This window comes from Eptesicus fuscus, chromosome 3, assembly GCF_027574615.1.
Source record: "Eptesicus fuscus isolate TK198812 chromosome 3, DD_ASM_mEF_20220401, whole genome shotgun sequence".
NCBI classification, from domain to species: Eukaryota; Metazoa; Chordata; class Mammalia; order Chiroptera; family Vespertilionidae; genus Eptesicus; species Eptesicus fuscus.
In genome coordinates this window covers 72,831,377-72,852,398 of record NC_072475.1, presented here as the reverse complement: position 1 = coordinate 72,852,398, position 21,022 = coordinate 72,831,377, and the positions used below count along the sequence as shown (strand labels likewise).

At 43.8% G+C, this 21,022-nt stretch overlaps 1 pseudogene; it reads left to right on the top strand.

Moving 5' to 3' along the window:
• Nucleotides 1-648: 648 nt before the first annotated feature.
• On the top strand, nt 649-1,521 carry LOC103301228 (histamine N-methyltransferase-like; annotated as a pseudogene).
• The last annotated feature ends 19,501 nt before the right edge of the window (nt 1,522-21,022 follow it).

Sequence of the window (21,022 nt, the reverse complement as noted above, 5' to 3'; positions counted from 1 at the left end):
AAAAAGCCACATACAAAGAACTAATGAAAAAACTACATATAAAAACTCCCAAACCTCCATATTAAACTCCAAAATTTATGAATCTTGACTTGCACAGACAACACTGCTCTTTCAAACCTGATACGAATTAGGCTTACTGGCTAACTGTTCAACAAGTATCCCCAAAAGTCCCATTGTCTTCACACAATGTAATTTTGTTTGTTTGTTTGTCTGTTTTGCTAACATCATTGAGGGAGTGGAATTTAGGGACAAAGAGTTCTGCACTATGAAGTTATTCAAGGACCCTAATCTTTTAGATCTCCTACCACAAAGTTCCCTGCTGGATGCCCTACATTCAGCCAGCAAATGGTGGGAGGAAGAAAGCCCGTGGCCAGGGGTGTAGGAGGTTTTGTGGTACAGGCATGAAGATAAGGACATCAATCTCTGCCCACACCCCACTGGTCAGAGGTCAGTATTTGACTTTAAGGTAGAAAGGCTGAAGAGATTCATATTGATAAATACATAACAAGCATTGTCTGTTTTTAAGTAAAGAAATTTCCAGAATGAAAGTGGGAAACTATACTAGCCATGCTGAATAAAATAAATTAGCAAGGGGATAAACTAGAGACAGGGAGACCTGATAAGAAGCTACTGCAGAAAAAACTAAATATGGCCTCTTCCATGAGGAACCTGTTTCCTGATCACAGCAGATATGTGGAATCTTTTCAGAGGTTCCTCAACAAGTCTACAGAATGCCAGTGCATGCGGGAATTCACAGACAAGAAGCTGCCAGGCAGAATTGCAAGGATCGGAAACAACAAATCAGAAATTAAGATTCTAAGCATTGACAGAGGTGTGATGAAATTGATCTTCAAATTCTCTCCAAAGTGCAGGCTCAATACCCAGGAGTTCATATCAACAATGAAGTTGTTGAACCAAGTGTTGAACAAATTTCCAAGTATAAAGAGTTTGAAGCCAAATCATAAGACCACAAGGACATACTAAAATTTGCTTGGTATAAGGAGACATCATCTAAATATCAAAATAGAATGATGGAAAAAAAGAACTTCAGAAAAGGGACTTTATTCATATGATTCAGATTATGTATTATGTAAAAGACATCCCAATTATTCTGAAATTCTTCCATAGTCTCTTAGATACCAAGGCTAAAATTCTCATTATTCTTGTCTCAGGAACCAGTGGCTGGGACAAGCAATGAAAAAGTATGGATCCCACTTACCCTGGAATGACCTCTGCCAGCATGTCACATCGACCAATCTCACTCAGATGCTGGACAAGTTGGGGATTAAGTATGAGTATTATGACCTTCTGACTGTTTCATTGATGGCAATGAAAATGGAGATTTGCTTTGGGTTTTTTTTTTTTTTTTTTGACAGAAACGTGCAACTTTAATATAACAGTACCACCTGATCTAAATGCAGAAATGTGAAAGCTCTGAAAGAGCCTGAATTCAGTGTAAAAAAAAAAAAAAAGGAAAGGTTCTTTTCAATAACAGTCTGTTTCATAGTAGTTGAGGCATAAATACCAATCATGAGAGTGTATTCAAAAACTTAATTTTTTAAAGTGTTGATCATTTATTTCTGTATTAAAATTACAAATATATCCCAAAATATAAATAATTGCCTTTTATATGTAAAATCTAGAAAAATTTTAAGACATTCTTGGACTTCCATGTACTATCTATAATAATAAAAGTGTAATATGCTAATTAGACCAGATGTCCTTACAGATGACCTTCCGGACGAAACCAGGGCTGTGAGGGAAGCCCGAGTCCCCAGTGCCAGAGGGAAGTTGGTGCCAGCAGCCACAGGAAGGAAGGCTTACTCTTGCATGAATTTCATCCATTGAGCCTCTAGTCCTATATAATAAAAAGCTAATATGCAAATAGACCAAACAGCAGAACAACCAGAACAACCAAACAACTGAACAACCAATCACTATGACATGCGCTGAACACCAGGGGGAACGCGCAGAACATGGTGGGCATCAGCAGCAGGCGGCAGAGCACAGAACATGGTGGGCGTTGGGAGCGGCAGGATGGTGGAGCAGGTGAGCAGGGGCACTAGACCAAGGCAGGGCACTGGTTGCTATCATTGGGGCGAGCCTTTGGTGGTTGTTGAAAATTCTTTGCTCCCATGCACTGCGGTCCTGCCCAGTGCTCACACCTGCTGCCAGCAATGGCCCCACTCACACCCGCTGCCGGCATCAGAGCCACCGCTCACACCTGCTGCTGGCACCCAGTGCTGGTTCTGATCGCTCAGCACCGTCAGTGAGTGCAAGCGGTGGCTGCCAGCCCTGATCGCCCCTGAGGGCTTCTCTACCTCCCCCTGCTCCTGAAGGACCATCGGGGCAGCAGCTGCCGCTCACATCCACTAATGGTGTCAGCCCTGCTCATACCTGCTGCTGGCGCTGGCCCCAATCGCTCCACACCATCAGTGGGTGCAAGCGGGGCTGGCACAGTCAGAGTGTGGGAGCGGCAGCAGCGGGAGTGGGGCTGCCAGCAGAAAGGGGACCGGGGGCTGTGGCAGGAGGGGCTGGGCAGGGGTGCAGAGGATGGGCCGAGACCCACCCCTGTGCCCACCATAGCCTCGTGGCCCACAGTTCCTTTCTTTTTTTTTAATTTTTATTTATTTATTTTTTTAATTTCTTTATTGATTAAGGTGTCACATATTTGTCCTCATCCCCCCATTCCCATCGCCCCCCCTCCCCACGCATGCCCCAACCCCCTGTTGAACTTAACCGTTGGATAGGCTCATATGCATGCACACAAGTCCTTTGGTTGAACTCTCCCCCTCCCCCCACCTTCCCTATCCTCCCTCTGAGGCCCGATAGCCGATCGATGCCTCCTTGCTTCTGGTTCTGTTCTTGTTCCCAGTCTATGTTGTTCATCATTTCCCCTAGTGAGCGAGATCATATGTCACTAGATATATACTTATGAGAACTGAATGTGAGACGAGCAATAATAGTTATGCTGACAGGCAGATGGATCAGTCTGTAGTGAGTTTCTTTCTGGACCAACAGTTCTTTTGAGACCCAATTTCAATGTCCACCAGTTCCTTATGTGTACATGTCAGCACTGACCCCTCAGCTCTGGATGGTGGACAAATGGTGGTAACGGAGGTCCGACTCCCTCTGGTTTGGTCTCGGCCGGACCCAGGGGCACGGCTTCACCCGGACTAAGGGGCACGTGGCCTCACCCGGATCTAGGGACACATGGTCTCACCCGGACACAGGGACGCTTGGGCTCTCCCAGACCCAGGGGCACGTGGCCTCACCCGGGCCTAGGTGCACGAGGCCCCACCCGGATCCAGGGACACATGGTCTCACCCGGACCCAGGGACGCTTGGGCTCTCCCAGACCCAGGGGCACGTGGCCTCATCCAGGCCTAGGTGTACGAGGCCTCACCCGGATCCAGGGACACATGGTCTCACCCGGACCCAGGGACGCTTGGCCTCTCCCAGACCCAGGGGCACGTGGCCTCACCCGGGCCTAGGTGCACGAGGCCTCATCCTGATCCAGGGACACATGGTCTCCCCCGGACCCAGGGGCACGTGGCCTCAGCCGGGCACGGGACCCAGCGTCATCCGGGTCCAGGGGCACTTGGCCTCACCCGGACCCGGAATCCGGCCTCACCTGGACCCAGGGGCATGCGGCCCCACCCAGACCCAGGGACGCGAGGCCCCACCCATACCCTGAGGCGCGCGACCACTCCCGAGCCCAGAGGCGCGCAACCCCGCCCGCACCCGGGTCCCAGCGGGGCCCCGTCCTCCCGATCCCAATTCCCGCCAGTCAACCCCCCCCAGCAACCTCCCCGGCCATCCTGCCAGAGCTCCAGGATGTCCGCCGCAGAACTCGTCGGGCGGCCGCTCGGCGAAGCTACGGTGCGCCCGGTGCGTGGAGGCGGGCCGGTCCGGCGTCGCCGTGCCGGCCCCTGGGTCCGCAGTGGTGGCCGGTCGCCGAGCATGCGCACCCGGCCGCCCCCGGGGCACCGAGATTCCTGAAGGACTCGGAGGCCAGCAAGCGCGGAGTCCCCCACCCCACGTCTCACAGGGGCCCGTCTGTCCTTGTTCGGCAGCCAGTGGAGCCGCCCCCTCAGCCGGAGACCGCCGGGGGGACCACGCCGAGCACGCTCCAGGTCGTCACTGCGTCGCCCGAGCCGCAGTTCCCAAAGTGTGGTCCTTGGGTCATCTGCATCAGCATCATCCCGCATACCCCTCTTTTATTCTAGCTGCAGAGCATCCACTCAGCCAGCCCTACGGTGGTCTTGGGTGGTGTCTGCTCCGCTCTCCCGTCGCAGCCTCAAAGTTGTTGTGGCAGGCAACATCGAGGCCTCCGCCCTATGCCTCCATCCCAGTCCTCCCTTGTATAGTTAAGTCTTGATTGTTGCTGGTGCCACCGGGAGGGCTCTCTTTGTCTATAAAGGAAGAGTTTCTGTGCAGGAGACACTCCTATGGGCCGGGTCTTGGTGCAGCAAGGCTTTGGCGCTCACTGAATCTGCCTGTTGGATGTGTCCCTTATGCGCGTGGTTGAAGTCTGGTGTCATTTCCCACAGACCACCAGATGCCCTCGTTTCTGAGTCCCCAATGGGGCGTAGATTAGCCACTGCCTTAGGCACTCAGCAGGGATTACAGCAAAAACTGTAGTTTCCTCCTCCTGTCTGAGTGGCCCTGGAGCAGTCCGACTAGAACAGCAGTTCATCTGGTCCGCTGCCAGAGGGCAGGCCACCCACATGCACAAGCCGTTGCTTGGAGCGCAGGTGCGCCTGCAAGACTTGCGGGGCGGGTCTTCAAAACGTGCGGGGCGGGTCCCAGGGCAGGGCGGGTCTCAGGGCGGGGCGGGTCCCAGGGTGGGGCGGGGTCTCAGGGCGCCAACAGGCCATGGTGCGGCGAGCCGCAATGGCTGCGAGTCTGCTCCTTCTGCCTTCCAAGTTTCTAAGTCCCTTCGTTCCGCGCTCTAGCGCAGCAAACACTGATTGCTGGGCACACCTCCGCAAGAGTCCCGCCTCTCCCCGCAGGCATCTGGGTCTCCCGCGGGTCCCCAGAAGCTGGATTTCAGGGTGATGGAGAGCTAATCTCCCCTAGGTTTGGAACAAAAGCCCCTTTCCCCCGCCACCAGCCCGACCCACGCGCCTCCGCACCTCGTCCCCTCCGATTTCGCTGGTTTCCTCTTCCCTCTTAGCTGTAAATCTGCCATTCAGCCATCTCTCCTGTAGTTCTGGGCTGCAGACGCTCCGTCCTCCAGTCGCGCCCCTGAAACCGCTGCGCGCGGCGCAGTTCGCAGTTCCTTTGTTTAGCCCAGCCGTCCTCTTGATTCTCCTCCGTCAAAATGGCTAGAGGACTTGAATGTAAGATGAGAACTCCTAAGAATCCTCCAAATCGGTGTTGGTGGCCTCCGGGGCCCCGAGGATCTCAGTGCGCAGCTCGGCCAGGTCGGTGGCGCGGGTGAGCCCCTCCTGTAGAAAGATGGTCTCTTCCTTCACCGAGAGCCGCTGCGCTGAGTCCGCGGCCGCCGCCACAGCAGCCGCCGCGGCGCCCACGAGTCCATGGCCCCGGCTGCGGTACTGACTGAGAGGAGCAGCTGCCCGGTCTGGGGAGACGCGAGCAGCAGTCGCCACCCTCACCAGTCCATGGGCACAGTTCCTTTCAAGGTGCACAAATTTGTGCACTGGGCCCCTAGTCTATATATATAAAAGCCTAAGTGACCATTATGACCGGTCGACCGCTTTATCACTTGACCAGTCACTATGATACACACTGACCACCAGGGGTCAGATGCTCAATGCAGGAGCTTCCCCCTGGTGGTCAGTACGCTCCAACAGCCAACCTCCCATGGTCCCTCCTCCCGGCCAGCCCACACCAATTGGACCCAATTAGGACTGGGTGTGATGGCCCTGATTGGCCCCAATCACCAGCCAGGATGAGGGACCCCACCCATGCATGAATTCATGCACCGGGCCTCTAGTCATATATTATATTACTGACCTTATCCTAACCCTTCTCCAGGTAAAGAAATCACCTGCAGGCTAAATACCATGACAAAGTTGTTTTATTCGTTTATTAACAATAAAATTCTTTCCATTTGTTAATTGTACTGGAATTTCCTAGAACACCAATAAAGTATGTACTATTGTTTACTGATACTTGGAACACTAAGAAAGTGTATGTTTATTGATTTTCCCCTTTTGTGAAGAAGCATTTGTCTTGTACATTCCTCCATTCTAGTTTCTATTTTATTTTCAGTGATTACTAAAAGTAAGCACTTTAGGATATTACATTAAAAAAAAAAAAAAAAAAGCTATTGCAGTAATATGGGCAAAAAATGAAGAGGCCAAGACCAATACAGTAGAAAAAGAATGACAAGAAAATTATAAATATGAAAGATAATATTGACTGATTTGTTGAGTGAGCAGAAAAAAAAAATAACAGTCCTGGGTTTTATGTACATATATTTAAATTTGAGTGGTCTTTTAGTTGATTGATACATGTTTTGTTGGTTTGATATGCCCCCCCCAAATTAAATTAGGATAATAAAAAATATTTAGATGCGAAGAAGAGTGAATAGAGTATAGTATCCAAGGGAAGTCAGAGAAATCTAATGAGGAATCAAGGAAAAAACAAATAGAAGGAGTGTTTTGGGATTCTGAAGGTTTTTAAATCAATGTGTGACAGGAAATTGTGTCATCAGAAATCAATGTGTGACAGGAAATTAAGTGTCAAAAGTGAAAAAATTACACCCAGAACATTTCCCCATATTTGTTATGTTGCTATTTGCCACCATTGTCAAATACTCAGATGCAGATAAAATGCTTGAATAAATAATTCCATTTTAACTGTGGCAACTGGCTTACAGCACACATTTTGGAGGATTCTGCAAAGATGTTATTATTAGTGCTTTGAAGAGAAAAATTGTACCTGGGAAGGCTCACAGGTAACCAATTAATCAGATTGATCTATTGAAAATTAGATTTAATCACATTGCTGACATGCATTGTAGGAATTAACTAATGCTCCATAAGTTTGAAATACACAATGCAAAGCCCATTATTAGACCAAAAGCAGGGTGCCATTAGTCCCTGGAAAAATAAATACGTACTTTTTAAAGCCTTCCTGCAACCGTTCAGCAGTTTGTGAGAGATACGAGCACAGCAGCAAGGCTGAGCACATGGTAATCCTGGTGGTGAGAGTAACAGCCAGAGTCAGGAACTGAATGTGAACTGGCATTTCAGTCTCCTAAACACATGCCAGCCTCTCCTCTGAGACACACCCGGGACCTATTACCAGAGAATTCCAGGATGTTCTCCCCATAGAGTGCCAGCCAAGGTAAAAGAAGAGAGATTTCTTTTCTCTGGAGCTTCTATGCATTTAATTATTTTTATTATTGTTAAAGAGAATAGTTTAATAAACTATTAATGTATCAACCAAGAGAGCATGCTTTACAGCCCTTCTACTTCTTAACCCTTTGCACTCGCTTGCTTTTTTCATCGAGCTACTACCGATGCTAACCGTGTCGAGTCACACTCGAATCCGAGTGCAAAAGGTTAAGGGACGTGGGGCCCAGCTGCTGGGCTCTGATGGTGCTGAGGTGACACCTCCCCAGAGCTGGGCCCCTCGAACAAGGCAGGAATGCTAAGATAAGCCTGACTGGTAACTTTTCCTGAAGGCCCACTCTACTAGGCACACTGTCCTTAGACTCCAAGACAGTGTTAGGGCCAGAAGTGGAATATTGGGGACCAGCTATAATTATAAGAAACTAGAGGCCTGGTGCATGAAATTTGTGCACAGGTATGGTCCCTAGGCCTGGCCTGTGATCAGGGCCATCTTCCCCAGCTGCCTGCAGCCGGCCCCGCCCCCACTGCCATCCACCCCCGGTTCCCCATTTGCCATCAGGCCATTGGAGCCTGATGGCGGGGGAAAGGAACTGAAAGGTTAGCCATTCCACTCGCTCGCCGGGCCCCACCCCCCACCACCACCTACCCTGGTTTCCCATTCTCCACCAGCTGATCAGAGCCTGATGGCCAGGGGAAGGGACTGAGAGGTCAGCCGTTCCCACCTGCTTGCCGGCTCTGCCCCTGCCTCGGGCCGCCCTCAGTGTGTGAGGGGCAATCATTGGGGTGGGGGCCTTGGCCTGGTGCCACACATGTCCACCGCCACCCAACCCTGGTTCCCCGTTCACCATCAGGCAATTGGAGCCTGCTGGCCAGGGAAAGAGACCAAGAGGTAGTCAGTGCACCTCATAGTGACTGGTTGAATGGTTGTTCTGGTCGTTCCGCCATTAGAGTCAATTTACATATTACCCTTTTATTATACAGGATAGAGGCCCGGTGCATGGGTGGGGGCTGGCGGCCTGCCCTTAAGGGAACCCCGATTGGGGTGGGGGTCCCTGCTGGGGTGCAGGGCTAGTCAGGGGGAGGGCCAGATTCTGGTCTCTGGTTTTTCTGGTCGTTCTGCATTTCGGTAGCTGGGCTTTTATTACATAGGATAGTAATCATGCTCTGTTAACAATGATTGTTTTGTTTTGATTAAAGAAAGCACATTCTAACCTGGCTGGGAGTTGCTCTGGGTACCTGGGAGCTCACCTGGAAAATCAGCCCATCCTCTACCTCGTGGACCTGCCTATTATCATGGAAAGATTAACAACCAGGTTGCAGAAACCAGAGGCACCATCCCTTTGCATACCCACAGGCCTTTGCAAACCCCAGCCCACATTGCCAGTAAACTGCTCATTTTGCATACCCAATCTTATCCCCTTTGCCTACTTTCCCACATAAACTTCCTCTTTCCATACAATACTAGTATAAGCAGCTGGCTTATGGTGGTGGAGAGAGCAGATTTTTGTGGATGACCTGCTGCTCTCCTGTACTGCCAGCAGTATTGGAATAAATGCTTATATATGATTCAACCTTGTCTCTGCTGAATTGGCACAAGTAGTGACAGGCAGCCCAGACCCATTGACTCTCTGGTTTCAACAGCACTGCAGTCTCAGATGCATTGACCCTACCTTCCCTTCTTCCTTCCTTCACTGAGGGTCAGACTTGCATTTAGAATGATACTCTCCCAGCCTTTCTGGCTCCTTCTCTCTTTCCTTTCTCATAGCCATTTCCTCTAATAAAATAAAACCTTTAATCTTATCTTAGTATCTTTTTCTCAGAGCACCTGGACTAATAAACCCCATATCCCAAATATCTTCCAGTCAACAGTTATCAATATTTCTCCACATTTGCTTCAACTATCCTTTCCTTATCCTCCCTGCTGTCCTCCCCAAATAATTTAAAGGAAAACACTTAATTATTTTTATAAGAAGAAACAAATCTACATCTATCCTTCAGTTGTTCAATACAAAATTTATAGAGATATTTTGAGGCATCTATGTTGTCTCTAGGCAACAGGAACATTTTTAATAAAATTTTCATTAACTTCTCAACAATCATGCAATAATCCACATGCACAAGTACTCTATCAAAAATGAATGCGTTTATTATACATATTCATGAAGTAGAATTAGAAATGTTTAAACACACACATTTAATATACTCCCAAACAGTGTAATAGATTTAGAGTGGAAAATGGAGCAGAAGATTCCCTAAACAGGAATATGTCATTGCTACCAAACAGCAGCGCACTAGAAAATATTTGAACTACTATGAACCAAGCACTCTCTACTTAACCCCTTCTCAACTGAATGAGGTAGGTACTAACATTATTCTCAATTAACAGATGAGGAAATTAAAGCATAAGGTAATAAAGTAACTCACTGTAGGTCACACACTTGGAAAGTGGCAGAGTAAATATAGGATTGGACTGGATGCAGACTCTGCCCTCTTGATCATTTGGCTGTCTTGGAGCAAGAGCACAAGGTTTATTTAGAAGCAGCATGTGTGGCTGATGGGTTGGGTAGCAGGGCATAGCAGGCAGAGGAGGACAAGGGATGAGGCAGAAGTGATAAGCAGAGGTCAGACCATGAACAAACTTGGACTACAAGAAATGATAAAACTATTTTTAATGATTACAATAAATAATAGTGATAGTCATTAGTTCTGGATTTGATGATACATGCAAAAATGTGATGAATAAATCAGTTGGGATCTCAGCCAACTGTATCTATTTTCTGTCCTTTGAAAAATAATTATTGCTCAATTGCCCTCCATTGACAGAGACTGGGAAATAAGAAAGATTTGTTCAGTTGTAATTAACATAGCCATCTTTACTGAATTGTTGCTTAGTTGCCAAAGAATTGTATCCACTCTGTTTTCAGAGGTTTCTGCCAAGTGTTATCCTCACAATACTGATTGTAGTTTCTTCAGTATAATTCTTTTACATTCTCAAGACTCACCAGGGTACAGACTGTTCTATATCAACACGTTTCTATGAGCCCAATTAGCTCATATTTTCTTTTGATAAACAAAAACACATCTCATAACATTACATACATAGTTAAATTTCTTTGGCAATATTACTCATAGTAAAGCCTCAATCACTCATGCTTGTTATAATTTTTAATGAAGTAACTAATTTTTATTTCAGAGAACCTGAAGGTAGGTAATTGAGAACTGTCATTTGGCATATTAAAAATGTTTAAATGTACATCTAAATTAATTAAAATTTCTTAAAGTGTATGTAAGGATAGATAAATGATAGATTATAGGTAGAGAAAGGTAGATGGATGATAGATAGATGGATGGATGGATAGATAGATAGATAGATAGATAGATAGATAGATAGATAGATAGATAGATAGAACAAATACAAAGTACCCCAGCCTGGATTCTCCAAGAAGGAGATCCAGATATGAAAATGAGCATGATGGAAAATTATTAGGGAGTGATTTTAGGATCAAGACCTGTGGAAGGGAGAGGCAGGAAGCAGTATTGAGTAAGGAAGGAAGTAGAGCTGAGGGACAGGTCCAATGAAAACCCCAGGTGACCACACATCTCAGGAATGAGATGGCCATTGAAAGTTGTCCCAGGTTGACACAAGGGATCTTCCTTCATATGCCCACATGTGATTAGTCATTGGATGGAAGCTGCCCATGGAAAATGTTACCATTGGCAAGTCAGGTTTCTTTAATTGAGGCACTTTTCTAAATGAATAAAGGCCTTCTTTTAGAAGAATTTTCAGCTCCTGGATAAATAAATATTTTAATCCTAAGGAAAGATCTGTGTGGCATATTACAGTATTCACCAAAGGTATAGAAACTTTGTAACATGCAAAAAAAATAGGGGTGTAAATAAAACATCTATAAAGTATGTACATATTATATATTAAACTATATACATATATATTAAATATGTATCCTATATAATAAAAGCTTAATATGCAAATTGTCCACTCAACCAGGAGTTCAATTGGGAGTTCGACCAGGGAGTGGGGCCAGCTGGCCAACCACCTGCGGTCCCTCCCCCCGGCTGGCCCCAGCCACCACCGCCGGCAGGTGGCCAGGGGAAAGAAGGCCCCGGCCAGCAGCTGGCAGCTGCTAGGGACCTTACCCATGCACAAATTTTGTCCACTGGGCCTCTAGTTTATATATATCCATCATGCATGGTAACTAATGTTTCAGTATTTTATCTTGCTTATAAATTATCCAAGTATCCCAGATTAGTAATTAAATAAGATGATTTAATATAAGGTTAACATTTTTAAATTAATTAAAAATCCTGAGATATATGTGTGTGTATATATATATATATATATATATACATATATATATGTATATGTGTGTGTGTGTATATATATATGTGAATTATCAGACTAATTATTTAATTTAGTAGAACACATCTTTAGAAATCTTTAAGCATTTTGTGGGAATGATGTTATTTATCTGATCAATATATTAGTAGAAGTTTAAGATGTTTAAATAAAATTCACACAGACAAAATTAGGGAAAAGACATATAGTTATCTTTAAACAAAATTTGTCAAACCAGTCAGAATTATCTAAGAATTCACTTTAATCATGGGAATGGGAATTCTTGAGTTCTTTTAAGTGCTTTTAAGCTGGCATTTTCTGTTTCATTTTTAAGGGTACCATATTTAGTATACCAGATGTTTAGTTTCTTTATTCTTTAGGGATTCTTATATTCTCTCATATTAGACTTATGTAAAACTTATCAGCTTCTACAAATCAAAAAGCAGCTCGTTAAGAGGTTTTATATCTAATTTGCTTATTTATTTCTCCAGATGAAGGAGAATATTTCAAAAACAAAATGAGTAAAGACTTTTCTCAATTATAGACACACTAGTAGCCCGGTGCACGAAATTCGTGCACATTGAAAGGGAATTAATTAGATGAAATATTTTAATATTGCTATTTGCCCTTTCTCTATAATAAAAGTGTGAGAGATAAAAGGAAATGAGTACAATGTATATGAAAATAATACATAAATTTATTAATAAGTAAACAATAACAAACTGATATAACAATAACAAACTCGTAATATAAAAACAACAGTGATGCAAATAATGATTGATAAAGTGATTAAACTTATTCTAATATCTTCCTGTATACCACATTAAGAGTAAAAACACTTTCAGAGTGCTTGACTAATTTCCCTTGAGATAAAGTATTTACAGCTTTAACTTTAACGTAACATGCTCTTTGAACTCAAGAGAAAGCAACAGCCGTAACTGGTTTGGCTCAGTGGATAGAGCATCGCCCTGTGGACTGAAAGATTCCAGATTCGATTTTGGTCAAGGGCATGTACCTTGGTTGCGGGCACATCCCCCGTAGGAGGTGTGCAGGAGGCAGCTGATCGATATTTCTCTCTCATCGATGTTCCTAACTATCTATCCCTCTCCCTTCTTCTCTGTTAAAAAAATCAATAAAATATTTTTTAAAAATGCTTTAAAAAAAAGCGAGAGAGAAAGCAACATATAACTGACCATGTCCAAAAATGGGTTCAGGTAGGAATATCCCTACTCTGTCTAGAGTTTGTCCTTGTGATTTATTAATAGTCATCACAAATGCTGGCATAACAGGAAAATATCTTCGAATTAATTTAAATGGGTGGCCAGTGTCAGATGGGGACAAATCAATTCTTGGAATCAGAACAATCTCTCCCTCTGCAGATCCTGTTAATATTTCAGCTTTGATAATGTTAGGTTGCAATCTTTTGATAATAAATCTGGTACCATTACATAGACCCCATTTACTGTTAAGATTTCTCAATAGCATGATGATTGCACCCACTTTCAATTTTAATTTATGACACGGCATTCCAGAAGGAGTAATACTATTAAGAAATTCAATAGGAAAATTTTCCTTTTCAGCATCATCTGTTGAGTCAATGGAATCACCACTCAAATAGGCGTGAAAATCTCCATCAAGTATATCCAAAATTTCTTCATTTAATTTTTGAACGTGCTCATTTTTTGAACAAAGAATTGCATGTTTAGATATATTTTTAATATTATCTATAGATATACTATTTCCAAAGATGGCTTAAATAATAGATCCATTAAAAATCATTTCATGGGGAATTTCAATAATATCCATTCCTAAATGAAAATTGCTATCAAGTTTGCCATCTCCAAGTTTTACTAACCATTCACTATAAGCAGAATCCTCTGATCTCATATTTGTTTTAAGAGACAACTGTCTGAAACATCCCCAAACACTACAGTACTTTAAAACTTATTTGTACTATGGCCAATCGTATAGCATGGCAACACAAAAATCCCCTCTGAAAAGAACTTTCCCACCAAATGCAACATTCAAATTAGCGCCAGCGAGAGCTTTATATGTATGGCACGTGTGCGAGTCAAAGTTTATTTTTATATTTCCAGTGTGTCATATGTACTGGTTGGTCAGACGGATGGACAAATGTCGGTCACTTAGCCTTTTATCTATACAGATTATAAGTCATGATTTTAACTTTTTAAAAAATTATCCTTTAATATCTCCAAAGCACAATGAGTAAGAATCTGAAGGTTTATGTGGCTTCTATTTGGTTTCTAGGACAAAGTTCTTTCCTTTACCCACCACTCACTTCTCTCCTTTTACTCTTGAATGTTAATTCCAACATAATTTTTGTAACACCTCTTGAAAAGGATCCCACCAAGTTTTTGATAGTCCACATGATAAAACTTACAGAAAAATACAGCATGAGACTTTCATTCTCTCACTAAGTTCTTCATATAACTGTAATTCCTCAGCCTCTAAAGAATGAAAAAGGAGAATAAAAGTGCCTTCTCTCATTCCAAGGCCTTTCTCAGTCAGGCAACCACAAAAAGAGAGAATGAGCCTACAATTCATGCCATGTAATCTCTATCAGGCATAATTCAAATCCCATCATGCAAAGTCTGGGATAATTAAAATGTATAAGAGAACAGTGGTGACCTGGGGGAGAACTTATGAAACCTTGTCTCCTGCTTTTGCTGAACATTCTTTTCCTTATGCTAGACTCCAAGTCCCTATCGGGGACCTGGTCAGATGGCTGTGGGTGCTAACCCACGCCACCTGGATCCGCGATCGGGGACCTGGGCAGGCTGCTGCAGGCATTAACCCACGCTGCCTGCCCTGGTCCCCGATTGGTGATGGACGGCTGCGGGCTTCAACCCACGCCGCCTGCCCCGGGTCCGCGATCGGTCATGGCGGCCCGGGGCAGGCGGCTGCGGGCTTCAACCCACGCCGCCTGCCCAGGGTCCGCGATCGGTGATGGCGGACCGGGGCAGGCGGCTGCGGGCTTCAACCCACGCCGCCTGCCCCGGGTCCGCCATCGGTCATGGCGGACCGGGGCAGGCGGCTGCGGGCTTCAACCCACGCCGCCTGCCCCGGGTCCGCCATCGGTCATGGCGGACCGGGGCAGGCGGCTGCGGGCTTCAACCCACGCCGCCTGCCCCGGGTCCGCCATCGGTCATGGCGGACCGGGGCAGGCGGCTGCGGGCTTCAACCCACGCCGCCTGCCCCAGGTCCGCGCAGCCGGCTGCGGGCTTCAACCCACGCCGCCTGCCCCGGTCCGAGATCGGTGATGGCAGACCTGGTCAGCCGGCTGCCAGCGCTAACCGCCTGCCCCAGTCCACCATCATGGCTTGGATCTCACTGGCATGGGTGCTCCCCTCTCCCCCCGCCATCTTTGCTGGTTTAACGTATATTTGTTTCTGATTGACTGGTGGGCGTGGCTGGTGGGCGTGGCTTATGGGTGTAGCGGAGGTGCGGTCAATTTGCATATTACTGTTTTATTAGATAAGATAGCCACAGCTTACAGCTTTAGTTCTATACCCTTAGTTATGAACTGAAATAAACACAGAGAACAAAACTCATAAATCTAGAACTCAAGAGTTAATTCTTCACCTTTCCAGTGTAAGTTGATATATCTTGAATATACAAGCAAACCAACAAACAAAATTTTCTGTTAGCTCTCATCCAACAAAATAGGCCATAAAACCAAATTCACAAACATACCTGGAAAATAACTCCTGAGTTACATAAAAACCAGAACCAGAAATAAAAACAAAAGCACAGAATTTTGGGGGAAAGAAAAACAAAGAATCAGTGAAATTTCAATTGCAACTTAGGCTTTGCTTTAAGAGCCATGAAAATATGCTTATTGTCAGGCTACACAGTTTAATTGACTCTGGAATGTGCATTTATTTAGACATCTTGGTGGAACCGCCAAATCTATCAAAGCACAATGTTCAGAATTTTTAAATATGAAATAGGGATGGCAATTAGTGGTCATTGGCATCAATTCAGTGCCACCAGGAATCCTCAGTTTGGGGTGCTGTGAAGAAGCAAAGCTTATTCAGTGCAAAACAGCTCAATGGTGATACATGGCTGTGAGGCAGCCCTAGGGCCAAGCAGCCCTGGGGCCAGGCCCCTCTTCAGGGAGGCACCTCAGCTCAGCTCCGCTCTGGTCTGCTCTGCTCTGCTTTGCTCCAAGGAGAAGTCTACAGCGGTTCAGCTGTAGCTGTAGCTGTAGCCAGACAACAGCAGTCATCAGTTTCTGGTGGAAAAGGGAAGTTTGCTACCGAACCAGATGGGAGCTGGTTTATATAGACAGAAGTCTCCACCCTTGGTCCCTAATTGGTCTGTCCTCATGCAAATGAGGACTCTAAATTCTCACAGTTTCTTGGTCCAAAAGTAACTGTCCTGATTGACTGGTCATAATAGGGCCGTTCTGGTTGCTCCCAGCTGCCAGTTCTGATTGGATGGGGAAAGCCTCAGTCCTATTGGTTGAAATAGGATTCTAGGAAGTCCTTTATAAGGACTGGCTTAGATGGAAAAAACACAGTGCAGGAGGATAGTTCAGTGGAGAGGCAACTAATTCAGTGTTGGCTTCTCCCTTAAGTATAGTTTGTGTGAGAGGCCCCTGTCCAGAAATGGCTGCTAGACTCTGCTTTTTAAAAAATTTGAGTCTAGTTAGCTACCAGGAGCCCTTCCTAGTAGGTATCTTCTTTCTCAGGATTCACAGAATAAACTTGTGAAAAGGTTTATTCAACTCATTGATGAGAGAGGACTGTAAAACTGGTTCATTCATTCTATTTGTAAAAAAAAGTTAAAGTAACACTAAACTCAGCTCTCCAAGGAGGGAGCATTCCAGTTTTGCAAGGTTCAACCTCAGAGCAGGTTGTCCTTCTTCTGTGACCATCTTAATAAAAGCTGTACTGGCACAACTTCCATTTCCATCTGCTGTCTTCATGCCACAAGTTACTCTACTCTAAATCCTGAATATGCCTCCATCTATGTTGACTTGCTTTTCTGGTTTACTCAAGTTATCCCCTAGAATACCTAAAATTGTTTTTATTAGTATGTGGTAACACGTTTTTATTAACTCATTTTTTTCTTAAAATGTACACACTTCCATTTTGTATGTGTGAATATATATATATATATATATGTATATATATATATATATACATACACACACACACACATATATATATATATATATATATTCATTATATGTAAATTTCCAGGTATGGACATATGTGTTAGAGTAAAAACACATAATTTCTCCTCTTTTCATACATTTTTGTACATCAAAAGTAGAAATGAAATGGCTGAACTCAACCTTTCATAGGTTAAGTCAAAAATTTATTCAAATTTTATTCAAAATTCTTAAAATGACCAAGAATCCAGAGCCTCTTTTATCTGGTGTCTAATTTGAGAAAAATTCATCCATGCATGGTGATGTATCCTCCATCCATCAATCATATTCTGACAAATCAGAGCAACACTTTGGCAACCAGAGGGAAGAGCAAATATTGAAGCAAGGAGTATTTTCAGACGTTTTCTCTGTTAGCTATCTAGGGAATTGTACTCCAGTAAATAATAAAGCACTCTAAAACCGATTCTGAAATTTTTCTGATTTAAAGTTTCTGACACAGCGTGATACGGCTGATTGTGCCAATGAATTTTTCCCCTTAAGTCAAGAAAAACTGTGCAACAATAATTACCTAATTAAGATTTGCATAATTATGATTACTAAATTCCAAGAGAACTGTTATAGTAACAGCATAACAATTTATCTAAGGCCAATTAAATTGTGTTTGCTTTGTGCTATAATTTATTTTAATCCAGAAGAGCAATGAACAGGATATGTCTAGTTGATAATTTAATTAAATGTATATTAAAAAGTTAAGAATTTTTATGATGCTGAAAATCTTAATGTCCTTCAAAGCTGGAATGAACTTATTCCTTATTCCTTAAAAAGTTTAGAACTTTCAAAAGTAATACTATGATTCAAAATAAGATCGATATACTACAAAACTTAATGAATCTGGGGTGCTCATTTAATAACAGAAAGGGAGAGAACATGAAATAAGTTATTTTAATGAAATTGATACCATTATAACTAACCTAGTTATTAATAACAGGAAAGGAGCAATGGGAAGGCCAAGTATTATATGCATGTCAATTGAGCAGCTTCACCAGAAAGCTACAACTTTATACTCCCCAGGGGTCTAGCAAAAGGAAGATAGACTCATACCAGGATGATGCATGGCCAGTGAAGTTGGGGGGACTAGCAAAGGTGCATGATGTCAGTGACACCTGGGAACTGAGGTCATTGGACAGACTGGTGTGGCCACTATAAGCATGGAAAGATTTGGGATTTTTAATCCCTAAACAAAGGCGTTTCAGTTCTCCCCCTTGTGCTCTTGGCTCTTGGCATGTTGCACTTGACTACTGGTTTGCAGGACTTCCTCTTGCTCCTGCTTCCTATATTTTCCCATGGCCTATGTGGACATAACGGACTAATGGACTGCAACTAGCCTGATGCTGGACTGGACCTGGCTCCAACATGGAACAGACACTCTGGATGCTGGCCTTGCATTTATACTTCTTCTATGACTGGAATGGGACTTTGGAAACCCAGGGATGTAATTCCACACAATTAAAAATCACTCATCCACCTGCACGAGTCTCAGAAAATTCTTTTTCTCAAGATAAGGATTCCACCCCCAGCACTCAGTGGGGAAGGGAATACCTCAACTTCCCCGATAACAAAATGAAAAGGGTTAATGTCTTTGAAAGTCATATTGGAAAAGCAATGCAAAGTTGAAACTCCATTTACTTTCTGAAATGGACAGAGGCATTTAGAGGACATAGAAAATAGGATCAAAGTGAAGGTAAGAGATGGATTTTGTTCAGGATTTTTGATTCCTATGGTTTGAAAACATCTCTGAGACTATTTTTGGAGTGAAGGACAAGAGGAATTGGATGTTAAAATTTTCAGTGTGTTTCACAGTCCAAAATCAAAGGCAGCCAACAAAATTAGTAAAGGAAGAAAATCCCAGAGAAATATTGAGCTAGAGTCATCCAATTATACTGATAAAAATCTGAAAATATTTTCTTATTCTTTTGCTATGATCCTAGGTTAAAGAATGCATTGGTTTCATAGCTGTCCAAATGTAATCACATAATCAATCACTCATATTTTATAACAGCTATATGCAGTCTGAGAATCTGTCAATGTCCACAACTATCCATTTTTGGTTGAAACTTCAATTATTCTTCCCAATTTTTCTGAACATAAGTAACTCTTCATCTGCCCATCTATACTAATAAAAGGGTAATATGCTAATTAGACCAGATAGACCGGATGTCTTCTGGATGTCCTTCTGGACAAAGCCACGGTGGCGGGGGCTGAGGCAGAGGTGGTTAGAGGCAATCAGGCTGACAGGGGAGAGCAGTTAGGGGTGATCAGGCCAGCAGGGGAGAGCAGTTAGGGGTGATCAGGCCAGCAGGGGAGAGCAGTTAGGGGTCAACAGGCAGGCAGGCAGAGAGGTTAGGGGTGATCTGGTAGGCAGGGAAGCAGTTAGGGGCATCAGGCAGGCAGGCAGAGTGGTTAGGGGTGATCAGGCAGGCAGGCAGAGTGGTTAGGGGCAATCAGCAGGCAAGCAGAGTGGTTAGGAGCCAGTGGTCCCAGATTAAGAGAGGGATGTCCGGCAGTCGGACATCCCCTGAGGGGTCCCAGATTGGAGAGGGTGCAGACCAGGCTGAGGGACCCCCCCTCCCCTGCACGAATTTCATGCACTGGGCCTCTAGTATATTAAATGTTTCTTAATTTCTCAGTTAATTCTCTTTTAAGGGATAAATCAGCATAATTCTATTTCCTTTTGACTGCAATGGGCTGATACATTCAGTTAAAAAAGCACCACCAAATTTTCTATTAAATACCAGAATTGCATTCACTTTCTTTAGAACCATCAATGTTTAACATTTCCCGAGGATGATGGGTTATATGGTTTTACAAAGCTGTCATCAGTGACATTTTAAAGAGATTTGTCCTGAGTATTTCATACCATATAAAAAACTTTGATATTTAACTAAAATATCATCAAATGGTGCCTGCTTTAATGTTTTTATCATTTTCTTAACATCTAAGACCTCTCCAAGCATTTAGTTTTTATTTAGAAATTGGACAACTATCACTCCAGATCAGTAATTCCTAGCTTTTTTCTCCTCCAACATATACTTTTTGCACAATAATCATAGGACCAGGTATTCCAGATTTTACAGTTGGGCTGTAGACTAAGGCTTATGCATATTTGCCAATATGGGCTAAAACTGATTTCACTGCTTTCTCCCAACTGTTAGAGACAAACAGGACTATCACCACTGGAAACTTGCAAATGTTTACTGCTTCTCACAGAAAAGCCCCACTCCCATTTCTTCCCCCCTTGATATTTTGACTCAGAATATGTGAGAAAAATGCAATAGCCGCTGAAATGGGCAATTGTCATCTTCACTGATTCCCAGGCAGAAACCTGAGTAAATGGATTTTTAGAAACAGAAATTACTTGCCCAAGATTGGTAGTACAGATTTTTGATTAAAACAAAAATGTCTTTTCTTTTATACCACTAAGCTGGTCCTCATTACTTTTATTTTAGAGACTCCTGGGTTCCTCTCTGTAACTCCTTCTTAATTTTACTTACCGCTACTTCATGTTACCCTTGACTTTCTCAAACCTGAACAATTCTGCTTGAGTATAAAATGTTAAGATTGGATAATCTTCATCTATAAGGGAGTGGTATTATTAACAACACTTATTTAACATATATGAAGCATTTTTAAATGACCAGATAATAAAAGATTTAATATTAAATGATGTGGTCAAAAGCCAGTAACTCACATCACATTTTGACTTTTGTTTAAAAGGTTTTCTTCCTCAGGGAAGAAGTTCTGAGCGTCTCCTGAAGCCAGTCCCCTGAGGCCACCCCTTGTTTGTCAGCACCTCGGCATTTCTTTCTTGCCTCAAGGAAGCAATCTTCCTCTGGGACAAAAAGCCTTTGATTAGAGAAAGCAAGTGAATAAATCACCTGCTAAACAGTACAGAGTTCCAGGGATGATTTCTGGTTTTGAACACTTTAATGTCCAGGTACTAATCCTCAGAAACTATGAATATGATACCCTAAATCAGGCGTCCTCAAACTACGGCCCGCGGGCCACATGCAGGTGTTTTTGCCTTTTTGTTTTTTTTACTACAAAATAAGATATGTTCAGTGTGCATAGGAATTTGTTCATATATTTTTTTAAACTATAGTCCGGCCCTCCAACGATCTGAGGGACAGTGAACTGCCCCCCT